Below are 16,236 nucleotides of genomic sequence, written 5' to 3'. Positions count from 1 at the left end.
GCCCTCCTCTGTGGTTGTTGCTGCTGTTGTTGTGTGTCTACAAGTCATTTCCAACTTAGGGCACACCTGTCAAGGGGTTTTCTTAGCAAGGTTTGTTCAGAAGGAGCTTGCCTTTTCTTTTCTCCTCCTCCTCCCCCTCCCATTCATGTCATTATCATCTCTCCTTGGTAGCTGTTCTTTCTCCCCACCCCACCACCCCCAGTCAATGTGAACAATGAAGAGGAGTAAACAGCCACAGAGAGATTCGATAACTAAAATAACCTGGTTTCCACACTGGGTTATTTTGCAGTGGGAATGAGCCCCATGCCTAGCTTGTTTTCCCCTTGTCACTCTAGAGACTAGGATCTAATCTGCACTGCAGAAATAATGCAGTTTGATACCCCTTTAATGGACATGGCTCAATGATATTTAATTCTGGGATTTTTAGTTTTCTGAGATATTTAGCTTTCTCTATCAGAGAATTCTGGTGCCACAATAAACTACAAATCCCAGGATTCCATAGCACTGAGCCATGGCAGTTATAGTGGTGTCAAACTGCATTATTTCTGCGGTGCAGATCAGAGCTAGGACACAAACCAATGGGCTAGATGGTACTTTAAATTAAAAGGGGAAAAATCACCAAAACATTAAGAATAATTTCCTGACTGTAAGAGCTGTTCAAAAGCAGAGCATGTGTCCTCAGACCTCTTCTTTTTTTTTTGGATATCTTTAAACAGAGTCCAGGAGGCCATCTTTCAGCAATGGGCTAGATGGTACTTAAAGATCCTTCCAAATAAATGATTCTATGATTTATGACAATCCTCTAGCCAGATATTTTCAAACAGAATTAAGTAATTTATGTTGATTTCCATTCGATAAGTATAAGGTTCACTCTGCAAAAATGACAGAGCTTCTCCACAGAGACCTTTGTAATATATGGCATGGGTTAAACAATTTAATGTCAGCAAAAATTTGCATGTAATCTCTTAGCCTTCTGCACATAATTTAGCTTTCAGATTTCAGCATCATTTTCATTTTTTTTCATTTAGGCTCAGTCTTGTGCAATTCTTGGACATTCTTCGCCTCATCCAAATGTAGGTGGCTGGCATTTACAGTGTGGAAAAACATGTCAAAAATACAGAACACTCAAATTCACTGTCTGTGAAGCTGCCAAAAGAAGAAGAAGAAGAAGAGTATTGACCAGTGTCAATTTTATGAATCTGTGCCAGTCAGGCCTAATTATAAATGTAACTGTAAATAAAGCTTAATTGTTTATCACACAGTTATAGCTGAAAGATTTCTTTGTAATGCATGGCAGTGTCCTTTCAGGCTATGTTAAGGCTGCACAACAACAAAATCCAAGAATGTTTGTTCTGATGAATTTCTCCTTTATTACTGAGCCAAGCTGTGAAGAGCTCTTCAGCTGGATGGGCAAGAGTCAGTCTCCTGAGGCAGAAACCTATGAGAGTTAGTGGAAATGACTGCTTGTGTGAGTGTGTGTGTCTTTTAAAGGATTTTAAGAGTTGAGATATGTCATAACTGTATGCCACTTTTGCTACATCTGAGAAATTTCAAACATAAGTAACAGGTAGTTTAAGTTTGTCACTAAAGCCATTGAAATGTATTATCAGAAGGAGGAGAGGGGTGGGAGAAAATAGATATTTGCATAGGTCAACCTGACTATGATTGCTGTAATTGCATAGTCCCTATCATATAGTGGGGAGGTTTTTCTGATAGTATGTTTCCTCTCCATATGCTGACTATTAATTGACAATGCCATATCCCCTGAATTCTGTGGCTAGTTCTACTTAAAGCCGGAGATGAATATCCATTTATAGAGTAAAATGTGTGGCCACCCAAGGCAATATGAATAAATAAATCTAGAAATAAAAGGATTTCCCTTTCCCATTTAGTTTTCCCAAGCTCTGAGATCATAGCCAAAAATTCCACAGTGGGAGCCCATGTACACAGATGTATGTAGGTGATTGGCTTCACGCCTTACCTGGAAAAGCCTTCCTTGGATGAAAAAGAGGAGGAATAAGATGATTAACAGCCAGAGCTGGAGGAGACTAGTAGCCCAGTCCTTTCCAGTCAATACTTGTGATTTTAGAGGAGGAAACAGGGGCTCTGCACCCTGTTGTATATCAACAGCTTAAATGAAAGGAACAGATATGACAGAGGCGCCTTGCCTGAGGTAAGGTATGCCAAGTTAATGAGGCCAGCTGGACTAATTTACTGCTAGATATAAATTAGCTCAGACAAGACCATTCTGGCAGTGTGGGCAACAGATCCAAAGCTTCTTGATAACCTTATATGATATCTTTGGCTTCATGAATCTCAGAACTTTGGCTTTGATCTGGACTAATTTCCCTGGCATCTGTTTCCTCCATTTCAGGAAGACTGTTTGCTCCATTTGACTTTGGATTGTCTGGATTATGCATCTGCTTCTGCAGATACTGGTATCGCCTTTGGACTGGCTTGTATTTTCCCTGGTCAGTTGACTGAAGGTGTATGCTCCCAGATGCTTGCCCACTTTAAAACTGGACAGCTACTCAAAAGTAGTGCTGAAAAGACTTTTTTCAATGGTAGCCTCCTCTGTCTCTAGTTATGAAACGCTCTCCCCCAAAAGGTATTGGAACCAACCCTGTTGTCCTTCTTGCTAGTACTTTCTGACAAACACATTTTTATTCTCACAAAGTATGGAATCCGTTCTTTTTTTCCCCATTGCAATATAGCGTTACCTTTGTTATATTTTTGGAACTCAACTCTGTCAATTCCTGTTATATTTTAGTTTCTGGTGGTTTTATTGATTGTTTTACTGTGCTGCTTTTTGAGGCGTTAGGATTTTCTGATTTTATTTTTTTTTATTACATGTTGTCCTGAGATTTTTTACATGTTGCCCTTTTCTAAAGCTCATAAATCTAAGTAATGCATGATAAATAAAATTAGAGTATATTCACACAATAATAGCTGGAAATCTGTTGATTAGTTCCAACTAGAGCAGACCCATTTATTCACTGGTTGAGTGATGAATCAACATGTAAGTAAATCTAATTGGTTCAATATCTCTATTGTAGCTGAGACTAACAATAGGTTGTACACCCGTATTTTTAGTACTCTCACATTATATCTTGTCATAATAAAAGTACATAAAATCAAACAGCCTGGGCCCAAAATGCTGCTTCTGCACGCTGTTGAATAATTCACATATCCATTGTAAGCATGTTTTTCTCTTAGCTTCCTGCTCTAGATTTGGTGACGAAGATGGGCATTGGGGTGGTTTTATTGACCCTATAGCTGCTGAAAATGGAACAAATATCTTGTACACTCCTTTGTACTGTTCTTTATACCTTAGTTAACAACACATAACTACAATTGAGGTTTTGGTGTGGCATGCTGTATACTTTATATTTTGTTTTAAAACTGTTTTCAAATCTGTCTGAAAGAAATCATTTTGTAATAGAAGATGGCAGATTTCTATCAGCAGCCCATTAAAATAATCTTGAACATTCAAAATCATGATTCAGTTATCACTGACAGGAATCTTTGCTCCTAACAGGAGTCTCTCAGTAAATGTTGTTCATTCTTAAGGGAACAGAAACTGTAGGGATAATAAGTGAATAGTGTTGTAAAAATATGCTATTACAATCATAGTGCTTATTATTGTTATGGCATTTTCTATCATTCATATTTTCTTTCATTATACTCCATAATCTTGTACTATCAAGTTGAGGATAAAATATTCAAACTTAAACCAAACTGTTATGAATGTGTGTGTGTGTGTGTGTGTGCATATGTGTGTGTAGAAGCTCTGGATGTAGACACATGAATTAACAATTAAGCTTTAGTCTTACTTGAATGTGGTGGTTTAGTGGTTAAGTCACCAATTCTGGTGATCAGAAGATCGTAAGATTGGCAGTTTGAGGCTCAAGTGCTGCATGATAGGGTGAGCTCCTGTCACTAGTCCCAGCTGCAATTTGCACTAGCTGCAGTTCCTGAGTCATCTTCAAAGATAGAGTTCACTACAGTAATCTAATCAAGAAGTTACTGTGGTCAGTTGGTCTCAAGCACTCTGAGCCACAGTGTTCATCTAGGCCTCCAGTAATAAAGATGGATCCAAAAGTACTCTCAAGCTACACACCTGCTCCCTCAGTGAGAGTGCAACCACATCAGTTCCTGCACCTGAGAACCACCAATCCATAGTCCATCCATTTTATCAGAATCAGCTTCTGTTTATTGGCCTTCATCCAGACTAGGCAGCAGAACCAATGGTGAGGGATGATGGAACTTCAGTTCAAGAGCATTTGGAGAACCATGCATTCTCCATTCCTGCATTTTAGCATTATAGTCTTTTATTATGATTATTATTTGCAGCCGTATGAAATACAAGTCATTAAATATTGAAATAAATATAGTGGATATCACTAAAAAGATTTGTCTTCCTGAAAAACACACAAAAAATGTATAACAATGGATTCAAGTGATAACACATGCAGAAAAAGAAACAATAGTTTATAAAAGAAACCATAATGAACATCTTTACATGCTAGCTGTGTTTGTTACATCCTCCTTAGCACTAATATGTTCAGCTGATTGCTCCATAAATATATTCATATTAATTAGGCAAGATTTTTATCCAAAATGTTGTTGTTTGCCTTCAAGTCATTTTGGACTTATGGTGACCCCAAGACAAACCTTTCACCGGGTTTTCTTATCAAGATTTGTTCTGAGGAGGTTTTGCCTTTGCCTTTTCTGAGGCTGAGGGGGTATAAAATGCCCAAGGTCACAAAGTGAGTTTCCATGGCTGAGTGGGAATTCAAATCATAGCCTCCAGAGTCATAGGCTAAAACTCAAACCACTACACCATATTGGCTCTCAGCAGAATCAGACAAGTCTGGTTGGAATTGGAATACAAAAAAGTGTGTGTGTGTGTGTCTGTGAAATGAGCCTGTTCAGTCATTCAAGTTCCTAAAATTCTGGTGTAATGAGATTATCTGTCTGCATGAGAGATAATAAACTTGATCCAAAGGTGCTTTTCTATAGATGAAAATCTTTTTTGATTAAAAAAGAGCTCTTTCCCACTTATGAGAAGAGCTCTGTAAAAGAAAAAGAAAAAACCAAATCCAAAAACTTTGTAAAATATCTTTTGTAATACTGTAGTGGAGTATTCCCATGACTGTTTTATAGACCACCAATATATCCTATTGATTGAAGTTATGTATTCATTGTTTCTTACACCATAATACAAGGCATATTACACTGTGATGTCAGAGGGCACGTTTTCCATGAACAAGACCAACTGCAACAGTACTAACCATTTTCCCCTACTGCTTCAAATAGATTGGCTTTCCAAGAAAGATAGAGCCTGGTAAGAAGAAACCTTTAATTGCAATGATCTTCAAAATATTAATGTAATAACTCAATATTCAATTCAATATTCCAATATTCCAATATTCAATTCAATAATTCTATGTTTTGCAAAAGTTACCTTGAATCCCATTTTGAGAGAAAGGCAGGCTATACATCCCATTAATAAAATAAACTGTATCACTACGAACAAGTTATGAACATCTGATAAGTGCAAACATCTTGGTCACCCAATAACTGCTGACATTTGGGGAAATAGGGTATAAGATATAGTGGCAGGATGCAATACTGGACTCCTGGTCAAAGAACATCAGACTCCAAAAGAAGCTGGAGAGGGAGATCATGACTTTCCACTGCAACTCACTGTGCATCTTGAAAACATCTGGGAATCCTCTTAAGCAGTTTTGGGGAAAAGGAAAATCCATCACACTGCAGCAGCAGCAAAATCCTAAGTATCGAGGAATATCTGTTTTTCAAAATGCAATAATTGGTGGGGTAGGACATTCTAATGTAATGGCATAAAAACTCACAAATTATATTTACATATAATACTCTATGCAGGAAATATATTCTTGTTTCACTAACCAATGTGGCTTTCAAATCATCACTTGACAGAATTCCTGAGACAGATTTTTCCATTTTAATTGACATTTACAAAACTAGTCAGAGATAGAAGAAGTTTGGAATTACTGTCTTATAAAACAACACCATCTAGAATTCTTTATGTTACCATTGGAAAAGGAAGAAACAGTCCCATAACTAGGAAAATAAATTACATGAATTTGCTGTTACAGCTAAATTGATGTATTTTGTGAAGCCGAAGCAAAGAAGACATTTGTTTCAATGAAAAACTGGCAATTGTTTATTAGATTTTAGAACAACATACACATCCCAACAGATATTAACCATGTATTCAGTTTTGTATGGAGTAACAATGAATTGCACTGTAATCAAGGAAATAGTTCTTTATGTGTGCTTGTAGTTATCTGCCAAGCATTATCATTAAGCTGTGTTTGTGTCCGTATGCAATAAAATTGAATTGCAGCAAAGATAATAGCACCATCAAATGGAAACTGAAATCAGTCAGTGCTCCACCATCTAACATGATCAACAGCAAGGTCTTAGCCACTGTTCCTCTTCCAGGTAATGCCTGGATTTGCTGAGATTGTATCAATTTGAGAAATGCCTTAAAATATAACCTGCTGTCAGTTCTGGTACTGTACTTTGCTTTGTCACAGAGCCCTACAATCAAAATCTATCTATCCATCGAGGTGCTTTATACGCATCCTTCATTGTCACATGAGCTCTCCATGATATCTCAGCCTTTGAAGAGAACATACACAGTGCGCTTGTTATAGCCTGTATCTTCCAGTAGCAGTCATAAGGCAACTATTTGATTTAGTTGTGCCCGTGTGACAAGAAGGAAAAAAAGATCTTGCATTAAGAACCTGTAAAGGGCATACCAGTGTCAATCCTTTTCCCACTCTTTTCCTTTCAACTACATCACTGTTGCCCTATAACACACAGGAGAACAGCAATATGATACTGGGAGGCAAAATCAACTAAGAAAGAAGATGCCACTTGGGATAGAACTATAATGTGTTAAAATGTGACAGTGTCAGACTTGCAGTTTATTTTGCTGTGGAAATGAAAAGTCATTCCCTTGTCCACCTTCCTGAATTACAGTCACTCAGCTAAATGTATTTAGCACAGAACCACAGCTGGGAGAAAAGTTTGATTTTCCTTTTTAGTATAAAAAAAATACTGTAGATACAAAACAGTAAGGGAAAATCTATTTTCTCTATAACTGGGCAGGAGTCTATTTCAATGCACAGTGGAACTAGAAAACAGAAGTCACAAAGTGTCCTGTGTGATTGTTTATGGGTTTTGTACCATATGCTCTTTGTACTTTATGGAGATACCTCTGCTGACTGACACATATACACAACATATACACAGAGCACAGACAGACATACACCCTATATATTAAAACAGTAAATATAAACCATTCACAGAAAGCTTGGTCTTCAGAATAACTTGCAACATTCTTGGTATAAAGAGTTAGTAACTTGCAGATCTGATTCACTGGCATGATTTAAGGATTGTACAAGTGAGAAAAAGTCTGCAACAAATAAACAGCTGCTGCCTCTTCATTCCAATGGATCAAAATTCTTCTTCATGGAACCAATTTCATTTCAGGAATTTGACATTTTCCAAATGCACAGGTACTAACATATTGTGAAAGGTGTTCTTATTTTCCCAGGTAGTAGGGCCATTTTCATTTGGAGTACTCATCCAGAATGTAGTTTGACAACTACAAAAAATATAGGCCACCTATTTCAAAATGTCATCAACAGTGGTATAGTGGTAAATTTTGAAGCATAGGCTGATATCATGACAGTCCTCATCACCATATCCTAAGAAAGTCCAAAAATGTGCTCAGCAGAGTGGATGCATATCAGTAAAGAAGATCTAGTGCTTTTCATTTTTGTCAGGATCAGCTTTTTAGTTCTTCATTGCTGATTCAAGACCAAATTGTTCTCAAATGGTTTCAGCTACAGCAGGGGTAGCTTACAACAGGGGCATTGTGATGTAAGTGAGGCCATCACCCCCCAAATGATATCTCTAACACCTCCCCAATGAAATTTTCCATCAAGCCCCAAATTTATAATATCACAGTAACTTAAATATTCACCTTGCCCTTTTAGGAAACTCAACACAGTGATTCAAAAAAAGATGTGATCCAAAATAAAACCAAGGGAATGTGAACACACTTGGAAAACTAAGTATTGAAAGGGTGAACAAACGTTTCACAATCCAAGTCAATGAAAATGCATGCCTAGTGTCCAGAATTTGTGAAGTAAATATATTGCAGCTTTACCTCCATATCAGTCACTGTGATATTATGGTGTGGGAAAGACCTTCCGCCGGAGGGAAGCTGCATCCGCCAAACCATGCAGCTTCCTGGTGGTGGAAAAAGAACCCACAAAAAGCGGGTTCTCCTCAAGCTGCGGTGGTGGTGTAACAAGTGCACCACTGGCGCACTTGTTATGTAAGCACTGCCCAGCGCTGTGCAGATGCTGTGCAGTGCTTATGTAACAATGGTGGTGCCCATGTATACAGGGTGCCGCCATTGTTATGCCCTCATCACATGCTAGGGATGCCGGGTGTGTAGGTACTCCGCCCCCAGGCAACCCTAGCATGTGATGAGGGCGTCAGTAAGGGCCTATATGTATTGGACCTATGTTATTGAAGGCCGGTGATGGAGAGCTTGTTAAGCAACAATAGAGCCCTTGTGCTGTACTTATGATAGTATGACAAGATAGGTGATGACATAAGAAATATTTAGTGTCTGTTGTCAGGTGGACATTAGTTACAACACATTACAAAGAGAATTACATCTATGGATCCATGTTTTTACTGCCAATGGTTATAGAAACTGGAAACATGCATTAGATAGTAATCCTTAAATTATCACATGGAATATAAAATGCCATGGAGGGAAAAGCAACACAGAGGCTCCAGTGATACTGTTATTTCAACTCTAGTCTGTGAGAAGCAAATCAAGAAGGATTATTTTAAATTACTAGTATTTCCGACTTTTTAAGTTTTTTGGCTTGCTTGTTCTTCCTTGGATGGGAGACTGTCAATAAATATCAGGTGATGTAGGCTATATTTCAGAGGAATGAACTGACAAAACTACCTGTGAGTATTTCTTGCCTAGGAAAACCCTATGCAATTCATGGAGTCCCCATAAATCAACAGGTGACTAGAAGGCACATACACACACACAAAGTTCTTCCTTCTGCCCAGTACTAACAAGAGGTAGCAAAATACCACCACTATTGTCTCTAAGAGATACTCAATCAGTGTCACCTCCTGCTACTGCTACTGGTCTTGCTCAGTAGTTTCCCTTCTAGACTTCTCTACTGCCCTTACCACTGGAAGTTTCAGTTCTTTTCTGCTGGCCTTTATTTCCTGAATCAGATGAGTGCATCTTATTCTGGTCCCTCTACACTAAGCATTCCAGCTGCCCAGCAGTGGTTTGGCACAGTTAGCATTCCAGCCAGAGCTCCTCAGCTACACCTGCCTCCAAATCCTGGGTCTTTTGACCAGTCTGGAAGGGCTGCCAATTGCATTCATCACAAGCTTGTAAACCTAGTTAATATCAATCTCTTGTGACCATTGGTGGGGAGAAAACTGAGCAAGACAAAGTAAGTAATTTGCTTATTGCTATTCAATGATTCTGTGGCTCAGGCTGTTTAACACACTAGTATCTTGACTCGGCAATAAGCTGTGGGCAGAAACACTCCAATTAATGCATGATGCTTCATTGCCTGCAGCACCCTCCAACACATACTTCACTGAAGAAAAAGAAATCCTCAGAGCATTTCTTCTCTTCCAAGATCATAGATCTGTGTTTTCATTAAAGTGAGTAAAGGATTTGCTTGCACACACAAAGCACACAAGGGATTCTGAATGGTGGCCTCAATATTTCCTTAATATCATCAGCATCAACATGAAACAAGAACAACAATTCAAGTATTGAAATGATTGTATGTGTTTTAATCCTAAAATCCTATCATCAGTATTCATAACTTAAAGATTAAATAGTGTTTCCTGATATCTCTCTCTCTCTCTCTCTGGCTTTACTTCGTGAACAAAGATTCAGGAAGGACTCATATCTGTATTTCCGTTTTGTGAGCATGTGAGGATGTGGATGTCAGGGTGATCTGGCTGCGACATCTGTCACCCCATTGATTGCCAGGGTTGATTCAACTGATCTGGCTGGCTATGTGGGTGTCCCCTTCCTCCCTCGCTCCATGTGCATCCCTCCTGAAGCTGCGCGCTCGGTGGAAGAAGACGACCATTCCAGATAGAAGGAGTGTACCATTCTTTGGCCAAGGGTATATGATAGCTGTGCTCCCCTGCTAGAACCTCCAAACAAGCTCGAAGTCCATTTGAGTATTTGAGAATGGCTAGTGATTCTTCTACATAAATTTCTTTTCAGTTTATAAAAAGCTTGGATGTTAATAGTTTTTGTGGGTTTTTCAGGCTATGTGGGCATGTTCTGGAATAATTTTGGTTTTGGTTTTCATCTGTCAGAAGCTGGAGAGTATGGGACATATATGTATCAAAACCAGGTACTTCCCTTGCTGCTCACTAAGGTAAAGCATTTATCAGAAAGATATTTGTTTTTCATCCTTTTTGACAGACACTCTGAACAGCCTTCAAATGAAAAAAAAAGTGATTTCAGAAGTCGAAATAAGAAAGCTCTGCACAGGGGGGACTGCACAACCTTTCCCCTCAATCTCCCTACCATAAACTTTCTCCTTCCTTTTTCTCATTTTCACCCTCCCTTACAGAGTCTGCCCATTTTCTGTCAAAATATATGTTCCTGGAGGGAGAAGCTAGGTTGTGAGCTTGCGAGAGAAATGTTTTCCTTGGGCTATATTACTAATAAGAACAAAGTGGAAAATATATCTTGATTTATAAGCTCTGCTAAACAACACCACCATAAGACTGAACTATAGCATACAGCTGGGAAATATATCTTGGCCTCCATAATGTAGTAACTTAGCAAAATATGGATATTTAAAGTTGGCTGGTTGGCTGAATGTTATCATCATATCCTTTTTGAACTTTAGGAAGACATTTGAAAAAGTATCCTATTATTTACCTTCCTTCTGCACAAAGGTCACAACATGAAAAATCAGTCAAGATGTAATACTTTATTTTTTAGCTGGCCAGGCACTCAGTTAACTCAGTAATGGGCAGAAGATAGGAGCAGGCACAATGTTGCCCTTCCCAGTAGGTTCAGGCAAAAGTAAATGTCTGCAATCTCTCTTGACTTGTGTGTTCTTCCTTATTAATAACTCCTGCCATCTTGACCACACTCTGATGTTGCTTGGTGATGCGTGTCCCGGTTTTCATCTGTTAAATGTTTGCCCTGCACTTTTTATGCACTTTTGTTTTCCTTATCCTTCCCATGAGCAACAATAAACTTCCTCTTTGTCACTCAGTCCTTCAGAGCAGCCTTCTGTGGGGGAAATATATCACAACATCTTTTCCAAATTGAAAATGAAGCCAACTTTGTAATTTAAATAGATCCAATACATATATGGAAGTCAGCTTGCTCTAGCATTGAATTACATTTCGTTTTTTCGTCTTAACCAAGAGGTTTTTTAATGACAAGCTTTGATTTTTAATGATGCTTAATGAAATTGTTCCCAGTGTGTCTTCATAAAGAAGAAATCTTCAGCAGCTTGTCATTGCCCCCGTAAGGTAGTGCTTTCTTTAGAATGTGGGATGTAATATTCTTCTGTTCAAGGATTTTTAAAATATCTGACAGTTAAAACGTTTTACACTTGGCTTTGTCATTGCTACACTGTAACATGGTTAAGAAATGAGCAAAGAAGAAAAAGAACAGACATGATATTATGTTAGTTTCCCTTACTTGTGATGAACTGGCAATTTAAAGCACCTGCTGAAGTTTTAAAATCTTTAGTGAAATTGCTATTTTCAATACCACCGCCATCACAGGCATATTTGTTGAGGGCACAGGAAAGAACCTTCTCAGTGGCTGTGGAATTCCCTCCCATATGATGCTTACTTGGCTTCCTCTCTGCTTTCTTTCCACCAGCAGGTAAAATTTTTTTATTTAGGCAGGACTTTGACTCTTAAGCCCATGTGGCATGGTCTTTTAATGGGGTGTTTTGTATATTTGTTTTTAACTTTTGTACAATACAGTTTAGCAGTACTTTGTTTTCACTAGTTGGAAGCCACTTTGGATCTCATGTTTACAAAAAGGCAAGATTAAAATAAAGTAAATCTACCAGTTTGTTGGTTGTTTTTTTATTTTATTTTTTACAAACCTTTAAAAAATCTGCTTAGCTGGCACTACAACTCAGGGCCAAACTATACGTATGATAAATACATCGGACTCAACTGAACCTCCCTTTCTTTTTTACATCCAAGTCAACATATGGGGTCTTGATTCATATTGGGAATACTAAACAGATGTAGGCCAGTCTGAACCTTCCTCCCCCTTTCCCCCCTAATTTTGAGGGGAAGGAGCCACAATTTACTTGGGCAGTTACAAATGGGTAACCTAGGCCCTGTGCAGACTGTCCTTAAAGACCAGGTTGGGGGCGGAGTTGCGCTGTAGCATCTATATGACACATGCCAAGGTTCTGCCCCCAGGATGGTGTGATGCTTTGTGCCACACTGCACAGTGCGTGGCATCACGGCACTCCTCTGGCAACTGAGTCCGCATGACTCAGCGCTGAAGTAGCATCATAAAGCCGTAACTATTACACTCTTTCCAAGGTACAAAAAGGAGCCACTTTTTGTGGTTCCTTTTCATGCCCTGGAAAAGCCAGATAGAGGCCATGGCATGCAGTTGCCACAGCCCTGATCTGTACAGCCCCTTAGAAATGGCCAATTTGCATTCACGGTTCCTACATGTTCTGTAGATTAAATGATACATAAGGACCATGAAGTCCCCCAGTTCCACTTACCAAGCAGCAGACACTGTAATTGATCAGAGGCAGCATCTGTTCTCCATTGATCAGAAAGCCGTTAACTGATGTTTCCACTCCCACTGCTTCATCTGGGCAATCTTTGATGCCAGGGGAAAATGCAACAGGACCCAGATGCTTTCCAACTGACAGGGAAACAGACTCTTCTCAGTTGCAATGGCTGCTGCCTAGTAAATGCAGATACAAGTGGAGTTGGGCTGGGAGTCACTGCGTACCCATGCAGCTGCAGTGGTTATGCATGTATAACTGCCCAAGTAGATTCTTGACAATATATTTTTTTAAAAATGCAGTTGGAATCAACTGAAATATATATTCTTTGTTCCTCTGTGGAGGAGAAGAGAATGAGTGGAAGGAGAAATTATTAGGGGCAATGATTTAAATATCCCCTATCCACAAGCATTGGTCCTGATCCAAATATATGTACTTCTTGGGAGAAAAAAAATTGAAGTTCAGCTGTACTCTCTGCATTTTAACAAAGTGTCTAGTTTAATCATCTGTTAAAACTGAAATAGATCTTGGTTCAAATCCCACAAAAAAGCTCATTTAGGTGTTTTTGGCCAAATCTCATAACTAGACTGTCATGGGACTAAAAATGAGATCCCAGCAAACCCCAAAGCCTTCAAGAGAGCATGGGCCTCCCAACAGAAGTGATTCATGTATACTACCTCCTATGAATGAACCATTTATACTTTTCCTTTTCCCTATTCTCCAACATATGAATTGGCTCTAATGTAATGGGTGCTTCTGTGATGTATGAATTGGCTGTAAAAAAAATGCTAAAGATTGCCTGAATAAGTAGTAGTGGTAAGAATTGCAGCAGTAATGGTAGTCCTACAAATGTAGTAATTGCATTGTCAGAAGATTGCAGCAACTAGATGGCATCCTGTTGCTAGATGATATTTATAGCTATGAGTTGTATTAATACTTAGCTCACCATAGCCACTTTGCTTCAATTTTTGCAGTTTAGAGCTGTGAATATTTTACACAAGCAAATACAATGCCTATGCAAACATAAATGTTGTAAGTATTGCTAGGAAATCTTAACACTTCTTTTCCTCCAGCTCATTGCAGGAATTGATATCTTGTAAATTCCTAAGTGCCAACATTTGTTGCACAGCCCCTGAGAGTTTAGCAACCCAGTAAAAGATGGGTGCCTCTGTCACCAATACTTGGAGGCTTTCAGGCTGTCAAGCAATTAAATGGACCTGAATAATCCTATGTAATTAAGCTGCTTACTGCATAATTATCTTTATTTTAAATGTTTCTTTTGATGCAACATCTGTTCCCTGCTTGAGATTTGAAAAGAGGTACCCGCGCACATGCTGAAAACGGTGCTTGCAAGACTGTCACATGCAGGACTGATGCTCAGTTCCTTGGTGACAAATGTTGTAATTTGTTCTGTCTTTTGCGTGCAAGAGGCAGGTGCCACAGCATCCATGTCCTGCTCTGCTTGACTTCCATCCTCACTGCAGCTGTCTTTCATATTGTTACCCGAAGTAATAATTGTGTTTGACAATCAAGTTGAGGATCGTTACATGGTCAAGTGGGGAGGGGAAACACAACGCTGCTGGAGAGATCAAAAGCAACTGTGTTTATCTACAGGAGAGAGGGGGAGGCACTGAAGAATATACCATTCATTTTATACTCGAGCTATTCAGAGTTGCTCTTGAGCATAGAATATTTTGTGAAGAGGTTTGGTTGTTTTTAGTGATTGCCTTCTATTATATTGGTCATTTTATTTAAACAGGTTTGGGTTGTTGTTGCTGTTTTGCAAGGACAGACTCTTCCTTTATTTCAACATATGAATTGGCTGTAATGTAATGGATGCTTCTGTGATATAGGAATTGGCTGTAAAAAAATGGTAAAGGGTAAAAACACACCCTTCCTCAGTTTCTAACCTAAGCCCTCAACTTTCAGACCGACCACCTCAGAAATAAACTAACGTCTCGGGTGATGCTTCTTGCAATTGCATAGCTCTGCACATACAACCCAATATACTAGCATGCCTTCCAGTGACGTCACTAGGGTTGGTGTCATCTGGTGTGGTAACTCATGGTGTCACTCTCCCCAAATTGACCTCCTCCCATATCATACTATACAGAATACTTAGTAATTTTTTTTTGTAGTAATGTTACTCATGAGTCATAATTCCCATATATCACTGAATGTAATGGGAACAGTTGTGACATAAACAACTAGCAACATAAAATTATATTTTTAAATTATAATATCATATGCACAACCTAAATATATTTACATGTACAATGGACCCTTATTATTCACTGGGGTTTGGTTCCAGGAATAACAAAATCCATGGATGCTCAAGTCCCATTAAATACAATGGCATAGCAAAATGGTGTCCCTTATATAAAATGGGAAAATCAAGGTTTAATACTTGGAATTTATACTTTTTTTGAATATTTTCAAGCCGTGGATGCTTGAATCCATGGATAAAAAATCTGTGGATAAGGAGGGTCAACTGTAGATAGTTTCATTGCTGTTAAAGTGAAAATTTGGTGAGATTTGATGTTTTTAAAGTAAATTTTAAAGGAATACAAAATTAATTAACATTTTTTATTTTTATTTTTAAATTCTAGGACCTCTCCTTTCTCCTACCACTGAGCTTTGCCTCACTCACACCAACCTTTCAGCATTTTAAAGGGAAGCAGGCAAATGCCACAGCCCATTTCTGCCAAAAGGCAGATATTTGGAGAGCAGTGGTGCCATCCCTCCCTTAGGGTGTCATGTGGTGTGGCTCTCACCTCTAGTGATATCCTTGATACCTTCTGATGAAATGGCCTTTCAATAGTGGCATCTTGATTATAGACGTTGTTGTGTGCCTTCAAATTGTTCTGGACTTCTGGTGATCATAAGATGAAACTTTCATGGGATTTCTTGGCAGGATTTGCTTAGTGGAGCTTTGCCATTGCCTTCTTCTGAGGCTGAGGGAGTGCCCAGGGTCACCCAGTGGGTTTTCCTGGCCAAGCAGAGATTTGAACGCTTGTCTCCCAGAGTCCTAGTCCAGCAATCAAACTACTACACTATGCTGGTTCAAATTACAGAACACCACCCCCTTGCACACAAAAGAAAGGCTTCACCTGGTGCCTACTTTGCTATTATTTTGCTGTCATGTAAACAATTTTTGTTGCAAATTGTTTACATGTATTTTAACCCTTTAAAATCTGTTAAACTGTATTGTGTTTTATAGAGTGTTATATTGGACTTGTTTTGTTATTTTGGTTTTATTACTTTTACATCACTTTTGTGGCCATGGGAACACAAAGCAGTTTGTAAGGTTTTAAACAATAAAATTAACAATAAACAATCATTTAGAGAGAGGTTCTTTAAG

This window comes from Sceloporus undulatus, chromosome 2 (assembly GCF_019175285.1).
Source record: "Sceloporus undulatus isolate JIND9_A2432 ecotype Alabama chromosome 2, SceUnd_v1.1, whole genome shotgun sequence".
Lineage (NCBI taxonomy): Eukaryota > Metazoa > Chordata > Lepidosauria > Squamata > Phrynosomatidae > Sceloporus > Sceloporus undulatus.
The sequence above is the reverse complement of the archived record's forward strand: the minus strand, read 5'-3'. Positions refer to the sequence as shown.